Source organism: Thermobia domestica, chromosome 10, assembly GCF_964235325.1.
Source record: "Thermobia domestica chromosome 10, izTheDome1.hap1.1, whole genome shotgun sequence".
NCBI lineage: Eukaryota > Metazoa > Arthropoda > Insecta > Zygentoma > Lepismatidae > Thermobia > Thermobia domestica.
Genome location: NC_137463.1, coordinates 216,166,511 through 216,192,953, shown reverse-complemented (window position 1 = coordinate 216,192,953; position 26,443 = coordinate 216,166,511). Strand labels below are relative to the sequence as shown.

The window sequence follows — 26,443 nt, the reverse complement described above, 5'->3', positions numbered from 1 at the left end:
CTCTTTAGTCAGTACAGAAGAGGCCGTGGATCGTGTTCAGAGTTGATGACGATGGATTTTGGTGAGTCAGAGTAGGTCAAAGTGGATGAGAGTGGTTCATGGTGGGTGGTGGGTCACGGTGGGTGGTGGGTCAGAGTGGGTCACGTGGGTCGTGGTGGGTGGTGGGTCAATGGGTCGTGGGTCACGGTGGGTGGTGGGTCAGTGGGTCGTGGGTCACGGTGGGTGGTGGGTCAGTGGGTCGTGGGTCAAGTTTTCATTGACCCACGCCAACTCTGGTGTAGACCAAAACAACATGCGCTAACCACTCTGATTCACGGAAGCAGTGTTTCTCCCAGACACATGAGGAGTATTCAAGTTAAACCTGAAATTTTGTTACAGATCTAAAATTGAATCCCAGGGTAGAGGTAGTACATCCAGTAGGAACTAAAGTCTGTGACAAACATCTTGGCATTTCAGCTAAACGAATAAAACGCAAGCTCTTGCGCGACGTTGCAAAGTGGTAAAGGGGTGTAACTACAGCGCAAGCAGGTGACAAGGGATAGACGTGGATGTATACAAAATAAACGTGGCAATACCGCTGGCATCTCATTTGCTAGCAGCATTTAAAGGGAATTTGGAGCGCTGCCTTCAAATGCCACTTAGATGTTTGTCAGGCCGTTATCGATTATGTCATGTTGCTGATAACGCCACTCATTTTTCGCACCAGGCAGAATGGACAACAATGTGAACTTATACGTACATGGAACAGCGTGTGGTGATGAAAGTTTTAGTGAAAGAATGCATAAAATTAGCTTAAATTCACTGAAGACTGCAGTTACAATATAGCGATGAGACACCCAGTCACGTCAAAGACTTTTGAATGATGCAAGCGCTTTAAAAGATGGCAATACACCTGTCACTAATAATCACAGTCGTGGGAGATCCCAGCCCACAGCAGTTACTTCTGGGAACATTCAGTGGACTCTATGACACAATCATCGCATAGCCCATCGTGAAATTGCAAAGGTGTGTAGTGTAATCTTTCGTTAGGAACTATATACACAATAATTCATGAGCATTTCCTGTTCCGAGAAGTGAGTACATGCTGGGTTCCAAAACAGCTTCCGCTTCTGAACGGTACAGAAGAGTTCAAGTCTGTACTGAACTCGGCCACCATCACCTGGAAAGCTAGTATTCTTACTAGATGGTACCATCACATATGACGAAACGTTTCCACAGTAACGATGAAGTAAAGCATACTGTCCTACAATAATTCTGACTTACTGACAAATCTTTCTATACTAAAGCCTTACTTAAACACTTCACAAGAACTATATGTGAGCACTTCGAGTAACACAGCAGACATCAAGCCAATAGTCTATCTCCTAATAAACCCTTTATAGCATGTTTCGGTCAATATCAGGAGTTCATTCCATGCTCACTACTAACTGTTAACGGTAGAAAGTGAAAACACTGTGTGAAAACTAAACTTTGAAATAAATTTCTGAATAAAGTTCTGAAATCGGGTCCATCATTTTTATTTACTTGTATAACTGTATGGGTTATGTGCAAAAACAAATGCAATTTCCATCATTTGAAATTTGTTCTATATTCTTTTAACAAAAAAGAAGAAGAAGAAGAAGAAAATCCGAATTGACTTGATCTTCGTATTATACGAGGGGTTTCTTCCACCCAGAGTTGACCAACTATTCTCCACTTCTATCCTTCAGAAGCCAAGTTGAATTAACCTGTGTTTACAAGTTATTCTTCTCGTATATAGTGCGTTCTATAGCATTGTTTTCCAGTACAGCCCCTCTCACATTTCTTCTCTCACCTTTCCCAGACAACATTTTCTGAAAGAAAAGCTGTATGGGAGACCTTTACGAATTGTCAAGCACAGAAAAAAAATTACTGGAAGAATTATAAAACTTTTCCGAGATTATAAAATGGTTTTACAGTCTGATACATACTGTGACTATTAAGTTTTCATTTACACACTTTAATGAAATCAAGAACTTTACATACCACACAGAGAGTTGACCGAGATACGTCTCTTAGAGTTTCAAAACCACGATGATTTCTCAGTAATCAAAGGAAAATGCTTTTAACGAACTTCGACCTCGTCTTTTTTGCAATTAAAACTACTTCTTTCCTTCTTTTCTTTTTTAAAGTAAAGGTTACAGGTCTTGCTGTTGCGACTACCGGAGGTGGTGGTTGGTTACTTTCCTGATCTTATTTCTGACGCCCTGTAGCTTCGTTAATTGGGAGCCGGTGTTTGGTTGTCTTGGCAACTACTGCTCCTGCGGCTTGTCTTGTGTGTGTGTGTGGAATATAGATTCTTTTTATTTTTTTTCTTTCACTGCTCTCTATTGCAACATCCTTCAGCCTCCACAGCATTCTGTCTAAACCATCCGGAGAAGAAAATAATGAAACACTGAACTATGTCTTTGCATTCCCCTTTGGATATAAATAACGTCTTCAGTCACAAAAAGAAGTTAGTCTTAAGACAAGAATGGAATAAGAAGAAAGAAACTCTTGTCTTTCTCAGAAGTGCTGCCGCATTGTCCTTAAACAGTTAAACTTACGATTCTATATGTATATACATAAAAGAACTGAACGTTTTTTACATTGAACATAGAATGGATTGAGATACACTTTGTTTGAATCTACAGTCAAATACACAGATTACTTTTTCACAAGTTTTCTTAAATCGTCCTCACAAGTTTTCTTAAATCGTCCAGATCAATACCGAAATATAAATATCCTGGTCAATGTTTATAGCTGGTCTAGATAGCCCTCCCCGCTGCTCTAGTGGCTAGCAGGGACACAGTGCCTCAGTGGCCGAACGGTCTGAGGCGTTAGGCTGATGATCGTAAGGTGAAGCTCATTGAGGTTCAAGTCCCTCTGTAGTAGCAAGGGTGGAATTTTAATTGTTCTGGATGTTTCTGTGTTCGTGTTCTGGATGTTTCTGAAAAGTGGTGGTAATAGAAAAATAAGTCAGGAAGTTTTTTTTTTTTTAAAAAAAAAAAAGAAAAAGTGGTAGAGCGCTTATCTTTGGTGCATGGGGTCCCTGGTTCGATCCCCGGTAAGTTTGTGATGGACAATGTGATTGACAATATCGTGCTCGTGGGTTTTCTCGGGGTACACCTGTTTCCTCCTACTTTTTCATTCCCGTCAATTCTTCCATCATCATTCACTTGCTTTAAACATCGTATCCCTTAGCCTAACAAGGTGTAAACGTGGGACGTTAAACTGAAGGATTTCATTTCATTTCTTTTCTAGTGGCTAGCACGTGCACCTTTGGTGTACAAGGGTTCCGGATTCGATTTCCGATGGGAGAGCCTTTCGAACTTTAATCGTCCTCGGTGTTTGTGTGTTCGTGTCCTTGTCGTTACTAGTTACTAAGTAAACGAGTTAAATGAAGTAAAAACGAGTTAAAAAGCAAAATATAGTAATTAGGTACTTAAGTTACTGCGGCATGTTCGGTAAATCAGTTAAAGAAAAAATTGCAAGTGCGCGCGCTTCTGGTGTAGGCGGTCCCGGTTTCGATTCCTGCTGGGTGATCCTTGAAATTTGAACGCATATTACGGTGGTTTGAATTCCACCTTAAACAGTAGGTTTACGTTTCACATAGGTTAGATACTGAGACGGAACGCTAAACTTCAAAAATACTGTAGTGGGACCGCAAATTCGCCATTTCTTTTTGCGAATTAATATTCTTTTTTTTTTTCATTTTTAAAAACCTGCAACAGAATTCGTATTCATTTACTTCTTTAAAATACAAATTCGTGTTGAGTGTTCTTTTTTTCCCTAGCTGGAAACCAGACATTCTGTCTGCCTTCACAAGTTCCCCCTGTCTGACCTGTAGGTCAACAGCAGTTAAGATAAACATTCTCCCCTTCTGGTTCGATACAGAAGCTTGGTTCTTTTTCTATATTTATGTAGTCTTTTAACAAGTTAGATTATTATTATTATTATTATTATTATTATTAGTGGTAGAATACTGTTAAGGAAACCTATATAGATCGTGTATCTTTTTAAATGTCATTTTTGCTTCTAAAAGGAAGATTCTTTTTCGTTCTTCGAAGCATTAAATATATATGTATGTCTTTGGTCTAAAACAAGTAAGATAAACTGTCGAAGGGTCTTGAGTTCATTATGTATAAAACCTTTCAAGTTTATTACTTGAAATCTTTTATGTTTTAATATATGTTTATAGTATAAGATACTATTTGTACAATTCTCTGTAATATCTCGATGTAACCTCATTCTTCCAGAGAAAGGGGCTCACACACATAAATTCAAGGACTACACATCACATGCACACGCATGCGCACACACACAATCTTATCTTTTGCCTGGCTCCGCCCAAGGCACCTTGTTCTAGCCAATCTAGATGTTAATGGCATGGCTCGTTCCAATAGCTAGCGTCTCCGCCCCTCAGAGTGGAACTCTTCCGAGCTCCTTGTGCACCCGAACCGTGTGCAAAGCCAATAATCTTTCTTTTCAGGATACGGGTCCCCTTCGGGCTCCGCCCTAGGTACTTTTTAGATCTCCACGCATGCTCAACCTCTGACCTTACGGTCCTAGTGCAACGTTTGCTCACGTTACTATTTTGCACACAGACCGTAAATTGGTGCCGCTTGCACCTCCGACCGAGGCCCTTAAAAACGCGTGTTTTGGCCTCTCTCGTCGGACAACGTCCCTCTCCTGAACCCCTCAGAGACGTGCAGACTACGAGGAGTACGCAATTCGTTAGGCACGTTTCAGTTCAGGAACTTATCACGAAGAAGTCTCTAGTTGTCCATCCTTCTGCCTTCCAACCTCTCTGCCTCTACGGAGGCCTGCCTACTCAATCTCTTGGTTACCTACCTCACTACCTTGGTTTACCCAGTACTTGGCAATCTGTTTCCGAAAGCTCGATGGCTCAGCCAGGGTTCTCCCATAATTGCTGGTCGGCTTAGGAAACTGACGGTCAAAGTACTACCCTACCTAATCCTCACAGTAACTTGGCAATCTGTTTCTGAAAGCAAGATGGCTCAGCCAGGGTTCTCCCATAATTACTGGTCTGCTTAGGAAACTGACGGCTAAAGTTACCTCCTTCCGAACTTGGCAATCTACTTCCGCAAGTTTCGCTTCAGCCCGGACTCGCTCCAGAAACTGCTGGCAAGCTTAGGAAGTTGACGGCTAAAGTTCTGTCGCACCCCTATTTGATGTGTGTTTTGACAGACTCTAAGTTCATTGCTTAGCTGGCCTAAAACGCACCGGTAGATCAAATAGTTACTCCCTGTTTGATGTCTGTTCGCAGACCGGTAGATCAAACGGTAAACCCTTACACCTTCCTTGTTTGATGTCTGTTCGCAGACCGGTAGATCAAACGGTAACCTTAATTCCTTCTGGTAACCAACTTTGTTCAGACGGTAACCTTTACACCTACCCTGTTTGATGTCTGTTCGCAGACCGGTAGATCAAACGGTAACCTGTTCCTAACCTTTGGTAGCCTACCCTATTTGATGTCTGTTCGCAGACCGGTAGATCAAATAGTATACCTCTTACCTACCTACCCACTAGGACTGATTCGTGCCCTCCCAGTCTAGTGCAGTTTTGTTTTATTTGTGAAAAGTGCTACAGTCAAGTTTGTTTGTTTATCAGTGATTTTAGTGAGTTATATTTACTACCTATTGGAACGTCGCCACGTAAGTTAAAACTCTTTTATATAAATAGACACAGTACTTACACTACCGCCCCGGCTCTGGTTCTTGTAATTTGTTTAGAGCCAATAAACTGCAGGCTTACTGCAAGGAACATATTTTTCGAGTTTTGTTTCAAGAGATATCCCAAAGGATTGTTTGGTTATCAAACCTTAATCAGGATAACGATTCCATTGTTTCCATTAGAAGATAAGTCTTGGCCACGGCCAACGCTACCGTGTAATACTAAGATTCTTCAGACTGTTTTGTTAGCTGAGTTCCTGTTTCCAGTATAACTTTACCGCTCGAGTTATAGTTGGTGTTTTGCAGAAACTTTGGTTGACTAAATAGAAGTATTTTGGTAAATTACAAAACTCTCTTGTGTGGGTGCCGGTCTACGCAAACGCATACCGCCGGCCCGCCACAAAATTTGGTGTCAGCTTTGTGGGATATCTTGAACAACCTAGGATATCTTGAACAATCTAGGATATCTTGAACAACCTAGGATATCGTGAACTTTTTGCACAGCCTTAGGATATCAGGAATAATCGTGACATCGTAAACTTTGATACCAGTTTAAGTTATTTAAGTGAACTGTGTTTTGTGCATGTGCATTTTGCATGTGTGATATTTATTGTGTGCTGAAAGTTTTTCCATCTGTTTAACTTTCATTCCATCCTCCTTGGCGGAAGCGAAAAAGGGAAAAGGACGCTTTTGTTGTTTGACTGGCCATCAATCAGCAAAACATCCTGCTCACTGTATCGTGACGCCAAACGCACATTAGTGATTTCAGTTCATTAGTGTTTAAATAAGTGCAGTGCATTTTAGTGTTGAAATTAGGCATTTAAAGCCGCATACAGGTGAATAAACTCATCGTGAATTTAGATTTAGTTAGGTTAAGTGAGAAATTCCTCTCAGAAACCATTATTGCTCAAACCTTCGAGTTTTCGCAAATCTAAGAGGTTCATTCATTTCTTTAATTTGTTGTTTCTACGTTGAAACGTAATTTGAATTTTTAATCATGGCAGAAGCTGACGGAAGTAACGTACAGCCAGAATATGTTAAAGTTTCTCAGGCAATTCAGGTTATTGCAGAACCATTTACAGGAGATCGTTCTAAGTTGAGGCAATTTATTGATAGTTGTGAAATTGCTCAAGGGTTAGTCAATCCCCGTGATAAACCTGTATTATTGAAGTTTATTAAGTCAAAAATTTTAGGAGAACCTAGAAATCGTATTTTAGTTAGATTGAACGTAGATACTTGGGAAGCAGTTAAGACAATTTTAGAAGAGAATTATGCTACACATAGATCTATTGATTATTATGCTTGTTTATTGTTTTCTGCCAGGCAAGGCAAAAATGAGGGTATTAGCTCATGGGCTAGCAAGTTAGATACAATTCGAGCTGATCTGAAAGCTGCTGCTTCGAAAATATGTCGTGAAACTGAAAGAGCTGGTGCTCATTCACTTATTGATCATTTGACAAAAGCATCTTTTGTCCAGGGAATTAGCGATCCCCGCATTCAAACAGTAATTCGTGGTAAAAGTACAGAAGATGATAGTTTCGCTCAATTAGTAGATTTCGCTCTAGTTGAAGAATCGCACATATTGTCTCAGAGACGAAAGCCATTAGATTCTAAGAATGAAGATAGGGCAAATTCTTCAAATCATAACCATAAGTCAGAGAAGAAAGGAAATAGGAAATTTCCCCAGAAAAAGCATTCTGAAAGTAAATCTAGAGATTCTCATAACTTTTCTCATTCCCGTAAGGATAGGAGAAATTTTAAGAAAAAGGTTCATTGTTTAGAAGATTGCGATCATTCAGTAGACTCGCATGAAGAACCGCATGATAAACATTGTAGTGAAAATAGTGACAAATTTGAGGATTCCAATTCTTGTTGTGCTTTACGTTGTACACACTCCTATCATTGTCGTGCAAAGCGTAACCACACTTGTGCGAAGAAGCGTATCCATGTTTGTACCCGGCAGAACCGTAGTTCTCCGCATCGCCGAACGCGAAGTCGTTCCCCGCGTTGTTCTCATCACCGGCAAACGCGCAGTCCTTCTCCGCGTAGTTCTCGTTGCCGCAAAACGCGAAGCCGTTCCCCGCGTCGCATTCAGCGTCGCCCAGCGCGAGATCTTTCTCCGCGCCGTTCTCAGTGTCATCGCACAGCGTGTGCTCATTCTCCGCGTCGCACTCAGCGTCGCCGATCGCATAGTCATTCTCCGCGTCGCACTCAGCAACGCCCAGCGCGTAGTCCTTCGCCGCGTCGCCCAGTGTATGTGTGTCCTCAGCGCCGTACACCGCGCAAACCTTCTCCGCGACCAAAACCGAATAATGTCTCACCGCGTCGTCATCCCGTCGTTGACACGCATGATTGTGAATTGAAAGAGAAATGCCGTGCTGACCACAGCACCAAGCCAAAATCTTGTAGCAAGAATAAGTCTTTATGTTGTTTATCGAAACACAACTCCTCAAAAGTTAAATTAGAGAAACGTTTTGATAGTAATAGAAATCAGAATGATAATGTTAAGAAGATTTTCCTTTGTTCCACTGAACAAACGAGTAATAATTGTACGAAGGTGTCCCCACCTCAGAAACCTGATCGAAATTCTGTTAAGTCTGATACAATTGGACGTTACGCCCAATTATGCGAATGTTCCACTAAGAGTATAATCGATGAAAAGGGTAAAATTAAAGTACGAATGATGGATTTAAATAAGAATTACGAAATGTTATTAGATTCAGGCTCAGATCTATCGCTTATTAAGTATAGCCATTTACGTGAGTCAATGTTGAGAAAGATACATAGATGTGACTCCACTCCAGTGCATGGATTCAATAATTTTCATGCCCATACTTTAGGTACATTAGATCTTAGATTAGAAATAGGCAAGAATAGAGTGACTCATACTTTTCATGTAATGCGTAGTGATTTATTACCTCCTAATGTAGCTGGTATAATAGGCAGAGATTTTCTTCTTGAACATCATTGTGTAATTTCGTATGACGGACAAGCTGAACTGAAAATTGATGTAGGAACTAAAGTAAAGATCCCAGCACGTACCGAAAAGCTAATTGAAGTTAAGACTGAAAATAATGGGATAGGATTTTTGTCCAAACGTACTTTGGCAGACGGTGTATTCCTGCCAGACGCTATAGTTAAAGCATCCGATAACAAATGTGTTACTAGCATTTTGAATTTGACTGAAGATGAGGTAGACGTACAAATTCCTCCAATCTCTTTAGATTTTGAACCACTTCTTGATATGACAAAATCTCATAGTGTTTATGCATTGAGCAAATCTGACAATGCAAGTCAAACTAAAGGATTAAAATCGCGTTTAGACTTACTTAGGCAGAACTTGCGATTAGACCATTTGAATTCAGAAGAGAAAGCGTTAATACTGTCGCATTGTGAAGAATATCATGATTTATTTTATTTAGAGGGAGACAAACTCTCCTATACTGATGTGATTGAACATAGCATCCCCATTCATCCCGACAAACGAGGTACAGTCGTGACTCAGAAACCGTACCGTATTCCCGAGGTACATAAGGCAGAAGTACAAAATCAAATTGATAAGATGTTAGATGAAGGTATAATTTCTCCAAGCAAGAGTCCTTGGAATTTTCCGATATTAATAGTGCCGAAAAAGATGGATGCATCAGGCAAACCTAAGATACGTATATGTTTAGATTTTCGTAGGCTTAATCAGATTACTATTGGAGATAGCTTTCCTTTGCCGAATATTACAGAAATACTAGATCAGTTAGGGCAATCGAAATACTTTACGACCTTGGATTTAGCCAGTTCGTACCAACAGATTAGAATTAAACCTGAAGACCGTAGTAAGACCGCCTTCAGTACACCATATGGTCATTACGAGTATAATCGCATGAGCTTTGGATTATGCGGTGCCCCCGCAACATTTCAGAGAATGATGAATATTGTTCTATCCGGATTGCAAGGATTAAAGTGTTTTTCGTATTTAGACGATTGTTGTATTTATAGTAGAGACTTAAAGGACCATATGTCAAGATTGAAACTTGTATTTGATAGGTTTCGAACCTACAACCTCAAACTTCAGCCTGATAAGTGTGAATTTCTTAGAAAAGAAGTAACATATTTAGGACATCAAATAACAGATCAAGGTCTGAAGCCAGACCCTCGCTTAATTGAGAAAGTGTTACATTTTCCGCATCCGAAAAATGTCAAGCAATTGCGTGGATTTTTAGGATTAAGTTCTTATTACCGTAGATTTATTGAAGGCTATAGCAATATAGCCAAACCTCTCACTCTTTTGTTAAAGAAAGATGTTCCATTCAAGTGGGAAACCAAACAAGAACTAGCGTTCCAAACTTTGAAGGAAAAATTGACAACACCACCTCTCCTTCAATATCCTGACATGAGCCGTCCTTTTATTATTACCTGTGACGCCTCAGAAGTCGCAATTGGAGCTATCCTGTCTCAGGGCCAAATTGGCCAAGACAAACCAATCGCTTACGCTAGTCGTACACTTAATAATGCTGAAAGAAATTACTCCACAACCGAACGTGAATTACTTGCCATAGTTTGGGCTGCCAAACTATTCCGCCCCTACATCTTTGGAAAGGAAACCACCTTTGTGACTGATCATAAACCTTTACTTTGGGTGTTTAGTGTAAAAGATCCTAGTAGTAGACTTTTAAGATGGAGAATTAAGCTAGAAGAATATAATTATAAGATTGTTTATAAAGCAGGTGTCCGTAATACCAATGCTGATGCATTGAGTCGTATTGCATATTTAGATCCCGATCCAGAAGGTCAACCTTCTACCCTTGACGAAGAAACAAAGAGTAGGATTCTGAAAGAGTTTCACAACCTTCCTACCGGTGGACACCAAGGTATTCATCGAACTATAGCTAAAATCAAAGCGTACTTAGAAATGAACAATATCGATCCGAAATCTTGGAAAAGACTAAACACCGATGTCGAAGAATACATAAAGAAATGTGAGTCGTGTCAAAAGAACAAACTCACCCAACCTAATGTCAAACTTCCCATGGTTTTGACCACCACTCCTGAAGTAGTATTTGAGAAATGTGCTTTAGATCTTGTAGGGCCGTTTCCTGAGAGTTCTCTCGGAAACAAATACATCTTAACATGCCAAGATGAATTATCGAAATATCTAGTGACCATTCCCCTACAGCAACAAGATGCAGAAACCGTAGCTCAAGCCTTTGTGACTAAATTTGTTTGTGTTTTCGGTATACCTCAAACCATTTTAACCGATCAAGGTACTAATTTTATGAGCGATACCTTTAAGAAAATGTGTCGCATGTTCCAGATTAGGAAACTACATACTAGTTCATTCCACCCTCAGACTAACTTCGTTGAAAGAGTTCATAGATCTCTTGCTGAGTATCTGAGGCATTATGTGTCTGAAAATCAACTGGACTGGGACGTCTGGTTGCCATACGCTGCTTTTGCTTACAATACAACTCCGCATTCAGTAACTAATTATACTCCACACGAGTTGATGTTTGGCCGGATGGCTAACATCCCTGGTATATTACAGAAACAAACTACCGACATTAATTACGCGTATGATGATTACATCAAAACCCTAAAGCAGAAGCTTCAGAACAGTTACGAGTTAGCTAGATCAAAATTGAAACAAGCTAAGGTTAAAAACAAAGAACAATATGATAAGACCGCCTCTCATAAAGAACAATTGTTTAAAGTAGGCGATCAAGTGTTACTTAAAGATGAATCTGTTAGAAGAGGACGATCCAAGAAATTGGGTTCACAGTGGATCGGTCCATACAAAGTAGTTAAAGTTAAAGGTGTTAATTGTACTATTGCTAATCGAAGAAAAACATTTGTAGTTCATGCTAATAGGTTAAAGTTATCTTATTAGTAGGTAGTGTAGTTTCCATTTTTGTTCGCAGCCATCATGAGACATCCTCTCACCTTGTCTGCTTGCTTGATTATATATATATATAAAAACTTTTGGTTATCTGTTCTGGGTATTCTCATCTAGAACTTTAATTAAGTGTAAACACCCGAAAACTCCACAAGGTGGAGCAAAACAAAAAAATACATACATGGTGAAAAACCAAAGAGGAATATTTAATTAACTTCATAAATTTAATTTGGTTGTTTGAAATCTAAAAATTCTAATTTTGGTATTTCAGATGTTAATTATCAATGACTCTTATTTAATTATTTACGATAATTAAATCAGATGTCATTTCATATGTTAATTATTATCAAATAGTCTTTTGGAAACTATTCATGACACTGTATTGTCTATTAAACGTAGTCAATACTTGTAGTCAGACATTTATGAAATTCCATTTCCAACTGAGCTTAAAGACAATAAGTATTTCTTTATACAGCCTCAAAATCCGTATTTGATTATTGAAGTATCGAAGCAATACTATGGTAAAATCGATGAACATATGTTTAATACTTGTAAAGAATTAACTTCATTTTCAAGGGTTTGTAAACAAACATTTCCGCTAAAACCTACACACAGCAATGAAGACTGTGAAGTAAAACTTATTGATTTTGTTAAATCAATTCCAGCAGATTGTAACAAACGTATAGTAGAATTAAGAAATATTTTATGGATTTCATTAGATAATAATGAATGGCTATTTGCTTCGCCATTCCCAGAAAAATTAACAATAGTTTGTGGAAATGATGTGTCGAAAACTGTTTTGATTCATAAAACTGGAAAATTAACTTTAGATAAAAACTGTAAAGCTTATGGTCCAAATTCCTTAATCAGTTCTCAGGAAATATATGTAAGTAACAGTACAAGTAAAGATTTGCTTCCACTACTAAATGATAGCATTGATTGTTGTATATTCTCAAACTCAAAGATCAATATTAAGAATATGGAATTTACTTTGCCGTTAAATCATATCATACACAAAGTTACAGATTTACAATATGCCAGCCATCGTGTTGAGGATGTTGAAAAATTAATTAATGAACAAGAATGGCAGATAAGACAAAGTAATCATGTATTTTCTTATTCTATAGTGACTTATATAATCATGTTTACTATTTTGATATTTCTTTGTGTGTATTGTAGTTTTAAGTTTAATTGTTGCAGACATAGAAATAAATGGTGTAATTCAGACTGTATCAGAACCATATGTTTTAAGCCAACAATCATTGCAGGTGTACAATCAAATAGTCCAGCTCTTAATGCTACTTATCGAGCTGCTTCTGGTGAAATAACTTTTAACGAGGAATCACAAGATGATGATTCACCTCATCTCAATCAGAGAGTTACTAGGTCTAGGAACTATCGTTAAAATTTAATTTTGGAATTTTTTTTTCAAATTTTGATTGTAGTTAGTACGAAAAATTTTTGCCTTACAGTTAAAATTTAAATTTTGCCTTCCAGTTAAAATTTTTCTTTCCCTAGGAGGAAGGACTGTAGTGGGACCGCAAATTCGCCATTTCTTTTTGCGAATTAATATTCTTTTTTTTTCATTTTTAAAAACCTGCAACAGAATTCGTATTCATTTACTTCTTTAAAATACAAATTCGTGTTGAGTGTTCTTTTTTTCCCTAGCTGGAAACCAGACATTCTGTCTGCCTTCACAAGTTCCCCCTGTCTGACCTGTAGGTCAACAGCAGTTAAGATAAACATTCTCCCCTTCTGGTTCGATACAGAAGCTTGGTTCTTTTTCTATATTTATGTAGTCTTTTAACAAGTTAGATTATTATTATTATTATTATTATTATTATTAGTGGTAGAATACTGTTAAGGAAACCTATATAGATCGTGTATCTTTTTAAATGTCATTTTTGCTTCTAAAAGGAAGATTCTTTTTCGTTCTTCGAAGCATTAAATATATATGTATGTCTTTGGTCTAAAACAAGTAAGATAAACTGTCGAAGGGTCTTGAGTTCATTATGTATAAAACCTTTCAAGTTTATTACTTGAAATCTTTTATGTTTTAATATATGTTTATAGTATAAGATACTATTTGTACAATTCTCTGTAATATCTCGATGTAACCTCATTCTTCCAGAGAAAGGGGCTCACACACATAAATTCAAGGACTACACATCACATGCACACGCATGCGCACACACACAATCTTATCTTTTGCCTGGCTCCGCCCAAGGCACCTTGTTCTAGCCAATCTAGATGTTAATGGCATGGCTCGTTCCAATAGCTAGCGTCTCCGCCCCTCAGAGTGGAACTCTTCCGAGCTCCTTGTGCACCCGAACCGTGTGCAAAGCCAATAATCTTTCTTTTCAGGATACGGGTCCCCTTCGGGCTCCGCCCTAGGTACTTTTTAGATCTCCACGCATGCTCAACCTCTGACCTTACGGTCCTAGTGCAACGTTTGCTCACGTTACTATTTTGCACACAGACCGTAAATTGGTGCCGCTTGCACCTCCGACCGAGGCCCTTAAAAACGCGTGTTTTGGCCTCTCTCGTCGGACAACGTCCCTCTCCTGAACCCCTCAGAGACGTGCAGACTACGAGGAGTACGCAATTCGTTAGGCACGTTTCAGTTCAGGAACTTATCACGAAGAAGTCTCTAGTTGTCCATCCTTCTGCCTTCCAACCTCTCTGCCTCTACGGAGGCCTGCCTACTCAATCTCTTGGTTACCTACCTCACTACCTTGGTTTACCCAGTACTTGGCAATCTGTTTCCGAAAGCTCGATGGCTCAGCCAGGGTTCTCCCATAATTGCTGGTCGGCTTAGGAAACTGACGGTCAAAGTACTACCCTACCTAATCCTCACAGTAACTTGGCAATCTGTTTCTGAAAGCAAGATGGCTCAGCCAGGGTTCTCCCATAATTACTGGTCTGCTTAGGAAACTGACGGCTAAAGTTACCTCCTTCCGAACTTGGCAATCTACTTCCGCAAGTTTCGCTTCAGCCCGGACTCGCTCCAGAAACTGCTGGCAAGCTTAGGAAGTTGACGGCTAAAGTTCTGTCGCACCCCTATTTGATGTGTGTTTTGACAGACTCTAAGTTCATTGCTTAGCTGGCCTAAAACGCACCGGTAGATCAAATAGTTACTCCCTGTTTGATGTCTGTTCGCAGACCGGTAGATCAAACGGTAAACCCTTACACCTTCCTTGTTTGATGTCTGTTCGCAGACCGGTAGATCAAACGGTAACCTTAATTCCTTCTGGTAACCAACTTTGTTCAGACGGTAACCTTTACACCTACCCTGTTTGATGTCTGTTCGCAGACCGGTAGATCAAACGGTAACCTGTTCCTAACCTTTGGTAGCCTACCCTATTTGATGTCTGTTCGCAGACCGGTAGATCAAATAGTATACCTCTTACCTACCTACCCACTAGGACTGATTCGTGCCCTCCCAGTCTAGTGCAGTTTTGTTTTATTTGTGAAAAGTGCTACAGTCAAGTTTGTTTGTTTATCAGTGATTTTAGTGAGTTATATTTACTACCTATTGGAACGTCGCCACGTAAGTTAAAACTCTTTTATATAAATAGACACAGTACTTACACTACCGCCCCGGCTCTGGTTCTTGTAATTTGTTTAGAGCCAATAAACTGCAGGCTTACTGCAAGGAACATATTTTTCGAGTTTTGTTTCAAGAGATATCCCAAAGGATTGTTTGGTTATCAAACCTTAATCAGGATAACGATTCCATTGTTTCCATTAGAAGATAAGTCTTGGCCACGGCCAACGCTACCGTGTAATACTAAGATTCTTCAGACTGTTTTGTTAGCTGAGTTCCTGTTTCCAGTATAACTTTACCGCTCGAGTTATAGTTGGTGTTTTGCAGAAACTTTGGTTGACTAAATAGAAGTATTTTGGTAAATTACAAAACTCTCTTGTGTGGGTGCCGGTCTACGCAAACGCATACCGCCGGCCCGCCACAATACCAACCAAATAAAAACTATCCTGGTCAAGGCTATTCTACAAATTCCCTGGTATTTCCATTGTCATTTTTGCTATACTAAATTAGCCTTCTGTTTGTATTAAAATACAGTAGTTAATAAGTTGACAAATAAGTAAATACTTCGTAATGTTCGTTGTTGAGAATTGCGTTTCCCACGAGACAGAGTTTCCGTGATGATACACAAGACGAGACTGAACCCTTTCAATAAGAACTGTTATACTTTCCGAGACGAGACATCGCTTTCACGGCATCTTTTTGAGACAACTTCATCTCTCGTCTCATAACCAATCCTAGTGGGTGATGTTAAAACACAGTCTATTCCTATTACAGTACAGTATACGTTCAACATATCCATAAAATAATGGTGAGGTTGTGTCTTCGTTAATATGGAGTCATTATGTAATATGTCTCATTAAAATTTCCAGGGAACGAAAAATAGACACTTAAACCAACTAGTTAAAACGTAAAAATTTGTACTGTACAAAAGTAAATAATTTATACAAGAAAAATACTTGTAATCAAGGGTTTGAAATCAGAGCAATGTTGCTTTTTGGGAGGACACATACCAGGGAGTTTAGGCAGACGTTCACCCGTGAATAATAAAGAGCACTTCCATATTTTGTTTCTGCTTACACTCGAATTCCTTTCAGAAGTTAACGTTCACTATAGTAGACGAAGGGACACCGTCGACCCAGTCTATGCATACGAAGTGTATAAATGTCTCCATACATAGCGAATAGCAGCTCGAAACCGAAATACCGTACAATGTACTAGTGTGGCGATCTTCAAGAATTGTCAGAGATCAATGAATTCCTACAAATCCCAAGACACATATCCCATGGCACATAAAAACAAGCGATTTAAAGTGATATCAGATGTAAAAATCGAAGGATGTGATTTCGAGAGCTGTGGTATGGATGGCCATTTGATATTTCCTTGCAAATAGCAATATATCGTCAACCTGAACTGTCTTAAACTTCGTAACGAAGTTTGTTACAATATCGTGAGTCTTTCGTGAGTCGTGAACAATCTTTCCTAGGAGATGCTTTCTGCTCAATATATATCCAATGTGTCTAATGCTTCCTGATCACCTCCGAAATATGAACTCGCTACTTATCAGGAGTAATTGCATTTTTGGCTCTCATCTGCAAGTGCATTTTAGAGTCATGTAAGTTTATGCCAACGACATCACATTGTATGAGTGGTGGTTAGAAGGTACCAATGTTAATCTAGTAATATTGCAGAGTATATCAAACCATGTCCTTCTGTCGATATTTGCATGGTATGAAAATTTTATCATTATTTTTGTATATTAGTTCAAAAGTTACAAAGGTGTACCCTGTATATACAAAGGCCGAGTTGGTTTTATAGTTAAAAGTAAAAAAGGCTTCACTAAACATTTTCCATTACAAGGACTCTATGATGCAGAATTTTAAACTAAAATAATTACTTTTTTGTGGTTTGTTATTATATTTTCAACATAACGTCAGCAGAGATAGAGTTAACAATACACGTAGTACGTATTTACCATGGGAGAAAAACCTATAGTGTACTCCCTTCAATTTACATATAGTAACCGGTTTAATTCTTTTATACTGCAACGTTGTGGTTTCTATATCAATCAAGAGATCACAGATGAAAACAATCCAAATATATGTGTTTCCTGTCGTAGAACGTGAGTAAAAAAGTAAATGAGAGGGAGTGTTTTGTGGACGTTCGCTATATGTATATAGCATGCATTCTATCTGAGCGAAGTGGATAATTTTTCAGAATTAATCTTTCTTTTATGTTGTGGTTATAGGAAGCTTATTTTAAATTTATGAACTAGGATGAGGAAAAAGCAGTGAATTTCCGTCAATAAAACACTGATATTTTATATAAATGAAAACGGATCTATATTTTTGTGTTAATATACGATGTAAAAATCTGGTTTCTTGACGATTAGAGTATATTGTAAACGTAATGCGCTTAAAGAGATAAAACAATATATTTTTAAACATATATCTTTATAAAATTCATCAATATAGCCTACTGTATAACAAATTCAATCTTGCATTCAGTTTTGTCTAAACTAGAAACGAATAGTTGGGTGTAACGCTTCGATACTTTCAACATGCGACAGAGAATTATAAAATTAAAATATTTATACTATGTGAAAAACATGAAGACTTGTCTTATTCTGCAACGTAAAATCCGTTGTGTTGTATGGTTTTCTACCAATGTTCCACGAAAAATCACAATACTGAGTATTAAGATGATACCATTCGGCTATTTGAAGGACAAAACTCGTCCACTCTGTCTCCCAAGGGAAAGATCTGAACTGTATGCAGGGTGTAATATCAATTCAAAATCCCAGAGTTTCTGGGTACCTACTCCTGATAAGTGGCACGAGACGTTATCGACCTGTAGCAAAACCCTTTTTCTGTTGATCAATACTGGGTATTCATGTCGCATAACGCCATGAATTTGTTTTCCTGATTTTATCTGATTACTTTTATCTGATTTTATCTGATTATTTACCTAGCCCAATGCAGTGGCGAAGCTAAACAGGGATCTGGGAAGCTAGGTTCCCTACTCGAACATTTGCTCCTCAGAGGCCCCCATTCTCCATTTTCCTACTAACTAATATTATTAAAAAGGATGTCCCGACAAAACGTACCACTTGAATTTTCGCGACAAAGCGTACCACTTGTGACGACCTGTCATAAATGACATCCTGTCATGGATTAATTAAAACATTTCTGATATTTATTCCACGACAAAACGTACCACTTATATAAATGACAACCTGTCATGGACTAATTAAAACTTTTCAGATATTCAATCCGCGACAAAACTACCACTTCAAGGAAAACGTTGACCTTGAAATCAGGGGCGTCATTTCAGACTTCGCTTGGGGGGGGGGGGGCAAGATCATCACCGACATAAGACTTTCAGGTTTTGTACTAGTATATTAGTAGGCAATCTATTAAAGTATATGCATTTCTCAAACTCTTGGTGGGGGGGCAATTGCTCCCTCCTGCCCCCCCTAAATGACACCCATGCTTGAAATGTCAGGCATTTACTTCGAGGAAATCTGATATTGTAAACAGGGTGGGTAGTAGTCATTAAAATTTACTTTCACCAAAGGTTTTCATGTGGTGGAAATAGGTCTCCTCGCTTGCTGATTGGCTAGTCTTATCATGTGGTGGTTTGGATGTTCTACTTCGGCTGAATTAATGTGTTCTGTGACACAAAACGAGACATTTAATTCAATCCCGTACTTTCTAATAAGAATTCGCAAATGATGAGAGCTCCTCCTTGGCTATATAGTCAGCATACGCGTTTTTGGAGTGGGACACCTTGTTTGATTCTCGGCAGGAACTCATAACTCAAACCGAATCGAATAGAACATAATGCCCTTCGACCATGAATTTAAGATTTAATTTAGTATTTAGAAATCAGTTTCTTTTCTTTCCATAGAGATAAAGGGGCTTATAAAGATGAAATAACATCTTCAGGCGTTCTGAATAACGGGTTTTGCTTTTTATGTTTTCACTCTTTGGACGGTCATACCTTCGTAATTATGCTCTTTCCTCCCGTGCGCACATTCACTTTTTTTCTTATTTTGATCCGAAGAACCATTTCCTAAATAAGCAAAGTTTGTTAGTATAGCCTACTTCGTTAAATCTCTGTATATACTATGTGTATATGTATGTATGTTTCAGCATAACTGTAGAACGCTTGGAACTGAACTTGGTGCACACTGACTTACAATCTGAAAAGAAAAGAAGAGAAATCGGAGTAAGACTGTCCACTATAAACTTACTTGGTAGGGGATCGAACAAAGAATCCCACGCGCCAGAGGCAAGCGCTCTACCAGTGAGTCACCGTACCCCCCGGAAATAAGGTAATGACTTTGAGGTAGTTAAATTGGTTACATTTAACTAAAAAACGAGTTAAATGTAACCTATTAATGTTTTAAATTAGCATTATCTGAACCTAGAGTGTGCAGCAACCCAAAGGATGGTGAACAACTACAGTAATTTAGTAAGTTTAGTTTTACGTCTCACGGTTGTCATATAGGCTAAAGAGGGCTTTGATTGGGAAAATTAATGAAATGGTAGAATGAACACAATTTGTAGAAAACCAAATGTCCACAATATTTGGTATCGAATCAGGTACCCCACGCACCAGACATGAACCCTCTACTACCGAGTCACCACGACCCTGTAATTAATTTAAAAAGCAAAAAGGAGCATTCAATTCATATGAACCTTGAAATACAAACCTTAATATTGTTAAAAGAAAATATAACAAAATAATTATTGTTGTTGTCATGGTAACAGAATTCATTTTTCTTACACGTTAGTACACTATACGGTGTAAAGTTCTCAATATTTTCTCTGGTGAGATATTCACAAGTCAAGGACTCGTGTTTACAAATTAATAGGCTATTTATTAACATTGTCTGCAATGTAAGTACACAATATTCTATTATGTAGCTATTTAAAGAATTGAGTTTATCAGGCAGGATACCTATAAGTCATAGTATTGTTCTCATGTTCCATACGTGTTACACAGATAAAGTCGTGTGTTTGATGAAATGAAATTGAATACAATACATGTGTTGGAAAGTACTGTGAATTTATGAAGCAGTGTATATTTAATGAAAATGTGGTCGTAAACTAAAAGTATTTCAAACCATGATCACGAAATATTGTGCAAACTTCAGTACAGTGGCGTATTTATGATTTTGTTTCGGGAGGGGCTTTGCTAACTTTCGGGGGGGGGGAGGTTTTACCTGGAAATGTGAAAATTCTGCAAGATATTTCATTTACTTTACTATACTAACAAGTAAACCTTACGTTTGGATGAATCGAGTTGCTGACTGAGACACATATGAGAAAGTAGTACTAAATGTGGTCAGTATTTCAGTGAAGTTGTAGGTGCGAAGCTCCAGGGGTTTAGGAGATACAGCTACCAGAACATCACATGGAAGTACAGAAAAGTCTTCATACAGTTGGAGGTAAAAGCTCTGTAAGACCTCTTTTAACGACAAAAGATGAATAAGAAATATGTGAATACATATTAGGACTAGGAGGAAGTCATATAGTAAGGGTATACCGGACAGCGACCATCTTGAAATCCGCAATTAATAGCAAAATTTACCATAAATCCAACGGTATAAACATTTTTGCTTTATCATTAACCAGCGTTTGTTATCGCATAAACAAGTTGCTAATTTAAGGAAAACTGACCAAAGTGGAATTGAGTCATAATTGAACTTGGGTCTTTCTTCCAGAAAAGTTCTCAATTAGTACAATCAATATGTAGTTCAGAAAAGAGTGCATGACTTGCACAAATGCTCTGCTCACAGTGAGCACACCTGGCACAGTCAATCGAGTTACGCTTGACACATTTGTCGTTAACAATTCCGTCAAAGCAGTAGTCGTAAGGAGCGATCCATTTAGTTTTGTGCTGGTTAATGATAAAGCAAAAATGGTTATACCGTTGGAGTTATGGTAAAATTTGCTATTAATAAGGTGTCACTGTTATGCGTTTTGTTTAAAACTTTTGTCTGATTCAAAATGGCGGATTTGAACATGGCCGCCATCAAGGAAACTCTTACCATAGACCTAATATTTATCCACCTGCTTTTTATTTAATTATTAACACAAAATGGGTAAAGGACTAATACATATGCTGCAACAATATTTAATTTCCCTGTAACTTTTTACCAATTGCGCGTAAATCAAAATTAACGTCACCATTGTTCTTCTGATTAAATTTGCGCCTTAAATCATGTATCACATGACCCTATTCCTATTTTAAAAACTTAACCTTAATTCAAAATGGCGGATTTAAAGATGGCCGCCGTCAGGTATATCCTTACTATATGACTTCCCCCTAGTCCTAATATGTACCCGTATATTTGTTATTCACCTTTTGTCGTTACAACAGGTCTTACAGAGCTTTTACCTCCAACTGTATGAAGACTATTCTGTACATGTGATGTTCTGGTAGTTGTATCTCCTAAACCCCTGGAGCTTCGCACCTATAATTTCACTGAAATACTGACCACATTTAATACTACTTTCTCATATGTGTCTCAGTCAGCAACTCGATTCACCCAAACGTAAGGTTTACTTGTAAGTAAGATTTCGGGGAGGGCTTAAGCCCGGAAGCCACTCCCCTAAATACGCCACTGCCTCAGTAATCAAAGCGAAGATCACTACAGTCCAAAATACCAAATATTGTAGATGTGGTAGACTATCATCTAGTTGAACCGTGGGGCCTAAATCACTCAAATTACTTACAGCATGAAACGTGGAATCCCTTTCACTTAACTCTGATTAAGAATAAACTCTGGCTATTGCACACTAAGAATGTCCCAATAGCCGGAAGAGACCTAAAGAGTGGCTATTTTAAACAAAGTAAAATGATATAGCTAAGAAAAGAAGTGAAAAATATAGCTGAATACATTTTGAATAGAACAAAAATATTGATTGAGAAAAACGATTGTGTGAATAACAAGTAGTTGAGCCACGTGTTCGCCACGTGAAGAAGTTTGGTTTGTATGATGTGAAATTTTATCCTGTTAATTTCTCCTGTTCTCCTGTTGTGTTTGGACAACCCTGCAGAAAAGTCTTGACTGACCTTTTATGATATAAATCGTTGTTATCTTCACTAACGTGTTTCTAAATACGGAAGCCTTAATACAGCGTTTAAAACGACTCATAGTTCTTTAAGGCCTTTTAAGTCGAAGCAAAGCAATACATGGGTTGACTTTTCTTAAAAAAAAAAAAAAAAAAAAAAAAAACGATAAGTATGTTATGTTGAATCAACCTTTCGCATTCAGAATTCTGCCTAGCAGTTGTAAACCTTTACAAGTTAGTATGTGCATCACTGTCCGGAAAAATCAAAGAACAATAGACATAATCCACTACTTAAGTATTTACATTTTCATGTACAGTGTAGAAATTATACTGACCAGCCAAAATATTATGACCATCTACTATATCTGATATTTCCAGGACAGCTTGGACATGAAAGCAATGAGACCTTAGTAGTTGGCTGAATGTAGCACACCTCATCAACACTCACAAGTCAATTCCGATAAATTCGGTGGAGGGGGTCGATGACTTCGTATCTGACGTTCAATGAAATGTCAAAGATGTTCAATTGGATTGGTTTTATTTTGGGCGGTAGCGTCATTTCTGATTTTGTCAGGGAGGAAATCTCTCATCAATATAAGAGTTTCACATTTCTCATTAGTCTATCAGTATACAATTTATCAAAAACCATGTTATTCTCAAACTCAAGGAAGGGGAATTCCTTCCCTGTCCTTCCCAAATGATGCTTCTGGTTTGGGGATCATTTCAGTAATTAAAATTCATCACTGTATTTCTCGAACCATTGCAGAACAACGTTAGCCTTCTGACAAAGAGCGTTGTCCTGCTGAAATATACCATTCGCAGCTTGAGATATGACCCACATGAATGGATATACATGATCAGGTATTAACTATCGACAGTTAGAAACCGTCATGGTCCCCTCCCATGTCCATGAATGTACCTTAAATCACGATGGAGCTACCACCGGCCTGTTGTTATACTACTGTACACGTCTGGTGAATTTGTTCCCCTGGGAAACAACGAATTCTGACCCGCCCATCGATGTGATGAATGGGTATTGTGATTCATTGGGCCATCAGAATTATGCCATTGCGCAGCAGTTCAATGACGATGAGCACGTGCCCATTCCAGTTATAATCGACGATAAAGTATTGTTAACATTCGTACACGTGTGGGACGTCAGGTGCGGAAGCCCATATCTAAACGTGTACAGTGAACTATGTGCTCAGATAGACTCGTGCTTTGTCCACTATTAGTCTATTAAAATTGTCTGTTAATTGTATTCGTCTGCGCCCTATCTTGTCGTACCAACCACGACAGTGAACAAACGTCCGACATTTTTAAAAAGGTATGGCGCCCCATTTCTTGATTTCATTGTCCTTTTCACGCCTTTGGAAGACACTAACCATGCCAGCTCGCGAATATTCGATAAGTCACTTTGTTTACAAGATGCTCCTTTGTAGCCGTCTGTGGCCATCTCAGGCTGGCTCCTTCCTATCTAACTCGGATATATCCCCGACATTCCCCATTCTAGTATCCTATCAAACTCGGATATATCCCCGACATTCCTCATTCTAGTATCCTATCAAACTCGGATATATCTCCGATATTCTTCATTCTAGTATCCAATCAAACTCGGATATATCCCCGACATTCTTCATTCTAGTATTGTATCAAACTCGGGTATATCCCCAACATTCCTTATTCTACGCAAGCGCTGACAGACAGAGATCCTTGTCACCATTTGGCGAGCAGCTTTGCTATGTCCCATGCCTCTTACATCAGCATAACCTCTTCGTCTAAAAGGTAGCGGGCGAACATAATATTTTGGCGGGTGTACTTTAAATTCCAACAGAATAAAACTGTATCAAATTAACAACGAACGACAAACTTTTTAACATTTCAAACTACGTATGAGGAATTACATTTACGCATATCATTTTGTTAGCTGAATCAGGTCTATTGACTATGATGTCTCATTTTCGAATATTTTTTTTTTTTAGTTAAATTCTAATAACAGTTTACAATTTTACGGAGAAAGGTAAGTTACTTTCTTTCATTCTTTTCTAATATTGAACATTGTGTAATAATTCTTGTCTCATCCCTGGAGAAAGAATATGTCTATACAACAGGTTGTTCATCTTTCACTGTATCGCTTATACTCCCCTTCACCCCTTTGTCCCCTCAGTCTATATACATGTCTTCAGTAAAACTTTTCTCCTCTCCAGTCTATTCCATACTATTTCTCTCGTCTCTCTCTTTCCTCTTTGTTGGATGTACGTATCTCTGCAGCTGACGCTTACATTTGGTTTGCCATCGGAGAATGTACCAGCAGCATTAAGGTTTAACTTTGACAAGCTCTTCAGGCAGAAAATTGTAGAAACGATACATTCTTTTGTGAAGGCTACGTGAGCCCCACGCTATGGAATTCCAACACCGTAAACCAAACGGTTCTCCTACAGATTTGGTTGGTTAAACGTAACGACAAATGCTTTCTCTAATGCGGCTTTTAAAGAATGGTTTTTTTCCGGAGAGAGAAAACTATCCAGTCTTCAAACTAAAACTTCTATTTTCCTCTATAATGTAAAAAGATACTATTTTATCCCATTTCAACACATACTATTCTGAGAAGTAATGCATTATCTGTACATTTTTCAGTTCAGAATTTCAAATCGGTAGTGTAGATGTAAAGAATCGATCTGAAAGTTTCAATTAGATACTGTGAGCAATACTGATTAAGATTAATTTTTAATACTGCTGTTGTTCATTGAAGTTTACGGTCCCTTTTCAGCACGGACGCTATATGAGAGGTAAATTGACAATTTAAGGCGGGATCGAGACCACCGTAAAGTATCAGGTACTATCCCACCGGGAATCGAACCCATACCTCAAATATAGACGCTCTAGCCACTCGATCAGTAGGTAAGGTTAAGTTCCATTATACACTTACTAAAGCTCTGAGAGCATATGGTAGTGCCGAGTGCCCAAGTTCGAATGCGGTGACCGGCAATACTGACTGACGTCTCTCTATGATTATTCTCAGTTTTATAACGGTCCTGGGTTCGTTCCAGCTGTTCGGGCTTTAAATTTATAGTATGGCGGTGGTTAGTGTGGACTGTTTCCCACAAAGTCTCATATTGACCCTCATTACCAACCATGTTAGACAGACACTTCGTTCACTTACCGTAACTTGCCTGCTCAGGGTATATCCGCACCCACTGCATGTTAACTCCGGGATCTGAACCACAGTACCACTTGATGATTAATGCTCCGATTACGTGATCTCAGAAAACAATTCATGCGAGTGTCAGTATAAAGGATAATTACCTAAACTTCATTCTGACACACACATTCATGTTGTTAACCCAACTAAGCTCATATTAATTAAATATTATATCTACCATCAATCAAATATCGGGATGCACAAGGAAATGAAATGTGTTTATTTTCTTGTATATTTCAAATGATATGGTTGCTTTAACAGCACAATATAATACTTACTGTGTATGCGGTTATGCGAGATATATTAACAAAAGATTTTCTTGCGGAAAATGTAACGTGAATCGAAATTTTGTCAACACTACCTTCTATTAAACTTTCAATAGCCCACGTTCGTATAATTGTGATAATTAAAAAGGACGATAATAATTGTTGTAGCTCTTCATCGACGAGCTGGCTGATAATATGTATATATATATATTGATAATAATTAACGTAGACAGGCACTATTATTTTAATTATTACACTTCACTTTAGACCTTAACACTGCAGACGCTTTTACAAATAAATGAGGAATGGAGGGGGGGTTATCATGTTGAATCCTGCTGCTTCTTGTCTAAGCTCAGAGATTGCTTCCAATGTAGACTGTGGTGAAGAGGCATGTTTCGATTTATAATATTATGAAATGTCTCATTCTTCAATTTCTAGACATGTATGACGGCGTGGTCTAGCGTTTCTCTGCGAAGTTTCACCTAACCAAGTTTTAACGTCCTTTTCACTCATTTAGGCACGATCTCTTTAAAATTTTAGTCGTAACGTAACGTCATAGTTTTTTTAACACAATATTTAGGCGTACGTTATAACAGATTGATAACTAGTAATGCATTTTAAATTCGATATTCTTTACATTACAAGCAACTCCGTCCGTTGTACATCATGGCGGCTGTCACACAAACACGCTTTAACGGGCAAGTCACTAGCGTCTCTTTTCCTACGCCAGTATTGAAAATGCTTATTCATGTTATATTATAAAGGAAAA

The 26,443-nt window shown here is 38.3% G+C and overlaps 1 protein-coding gene across 2 annotated transcripts in view; it reads left to right on the top strand.

Moving 5' to 3' along the window:
• Nucleotides 1–26,443, top strand: part of LOC145662988 (monocarboxylate transporter 12-like) — an 881,834-nt gene that overhangs the window by 319,009 nt on the left and 536,382 nt on the right. Inside the window, exon 1 of one of the 2 annotated variants that reach the window (XM_081729092.1) lies at nucleotides 19,894–20,025. The exons of the other annotated variant lie outside the window; for it this stretch is intronic. The gene's annotated coding sequence lies outside the window, so the exon portion shown is untranslated. Of the gene's footprint in view, nucleotides 1–19,893; nucleotides 20,026–26,443 lie in introns of those variants that run through there. 2 annotated transcript variants of the gene reach the window in all.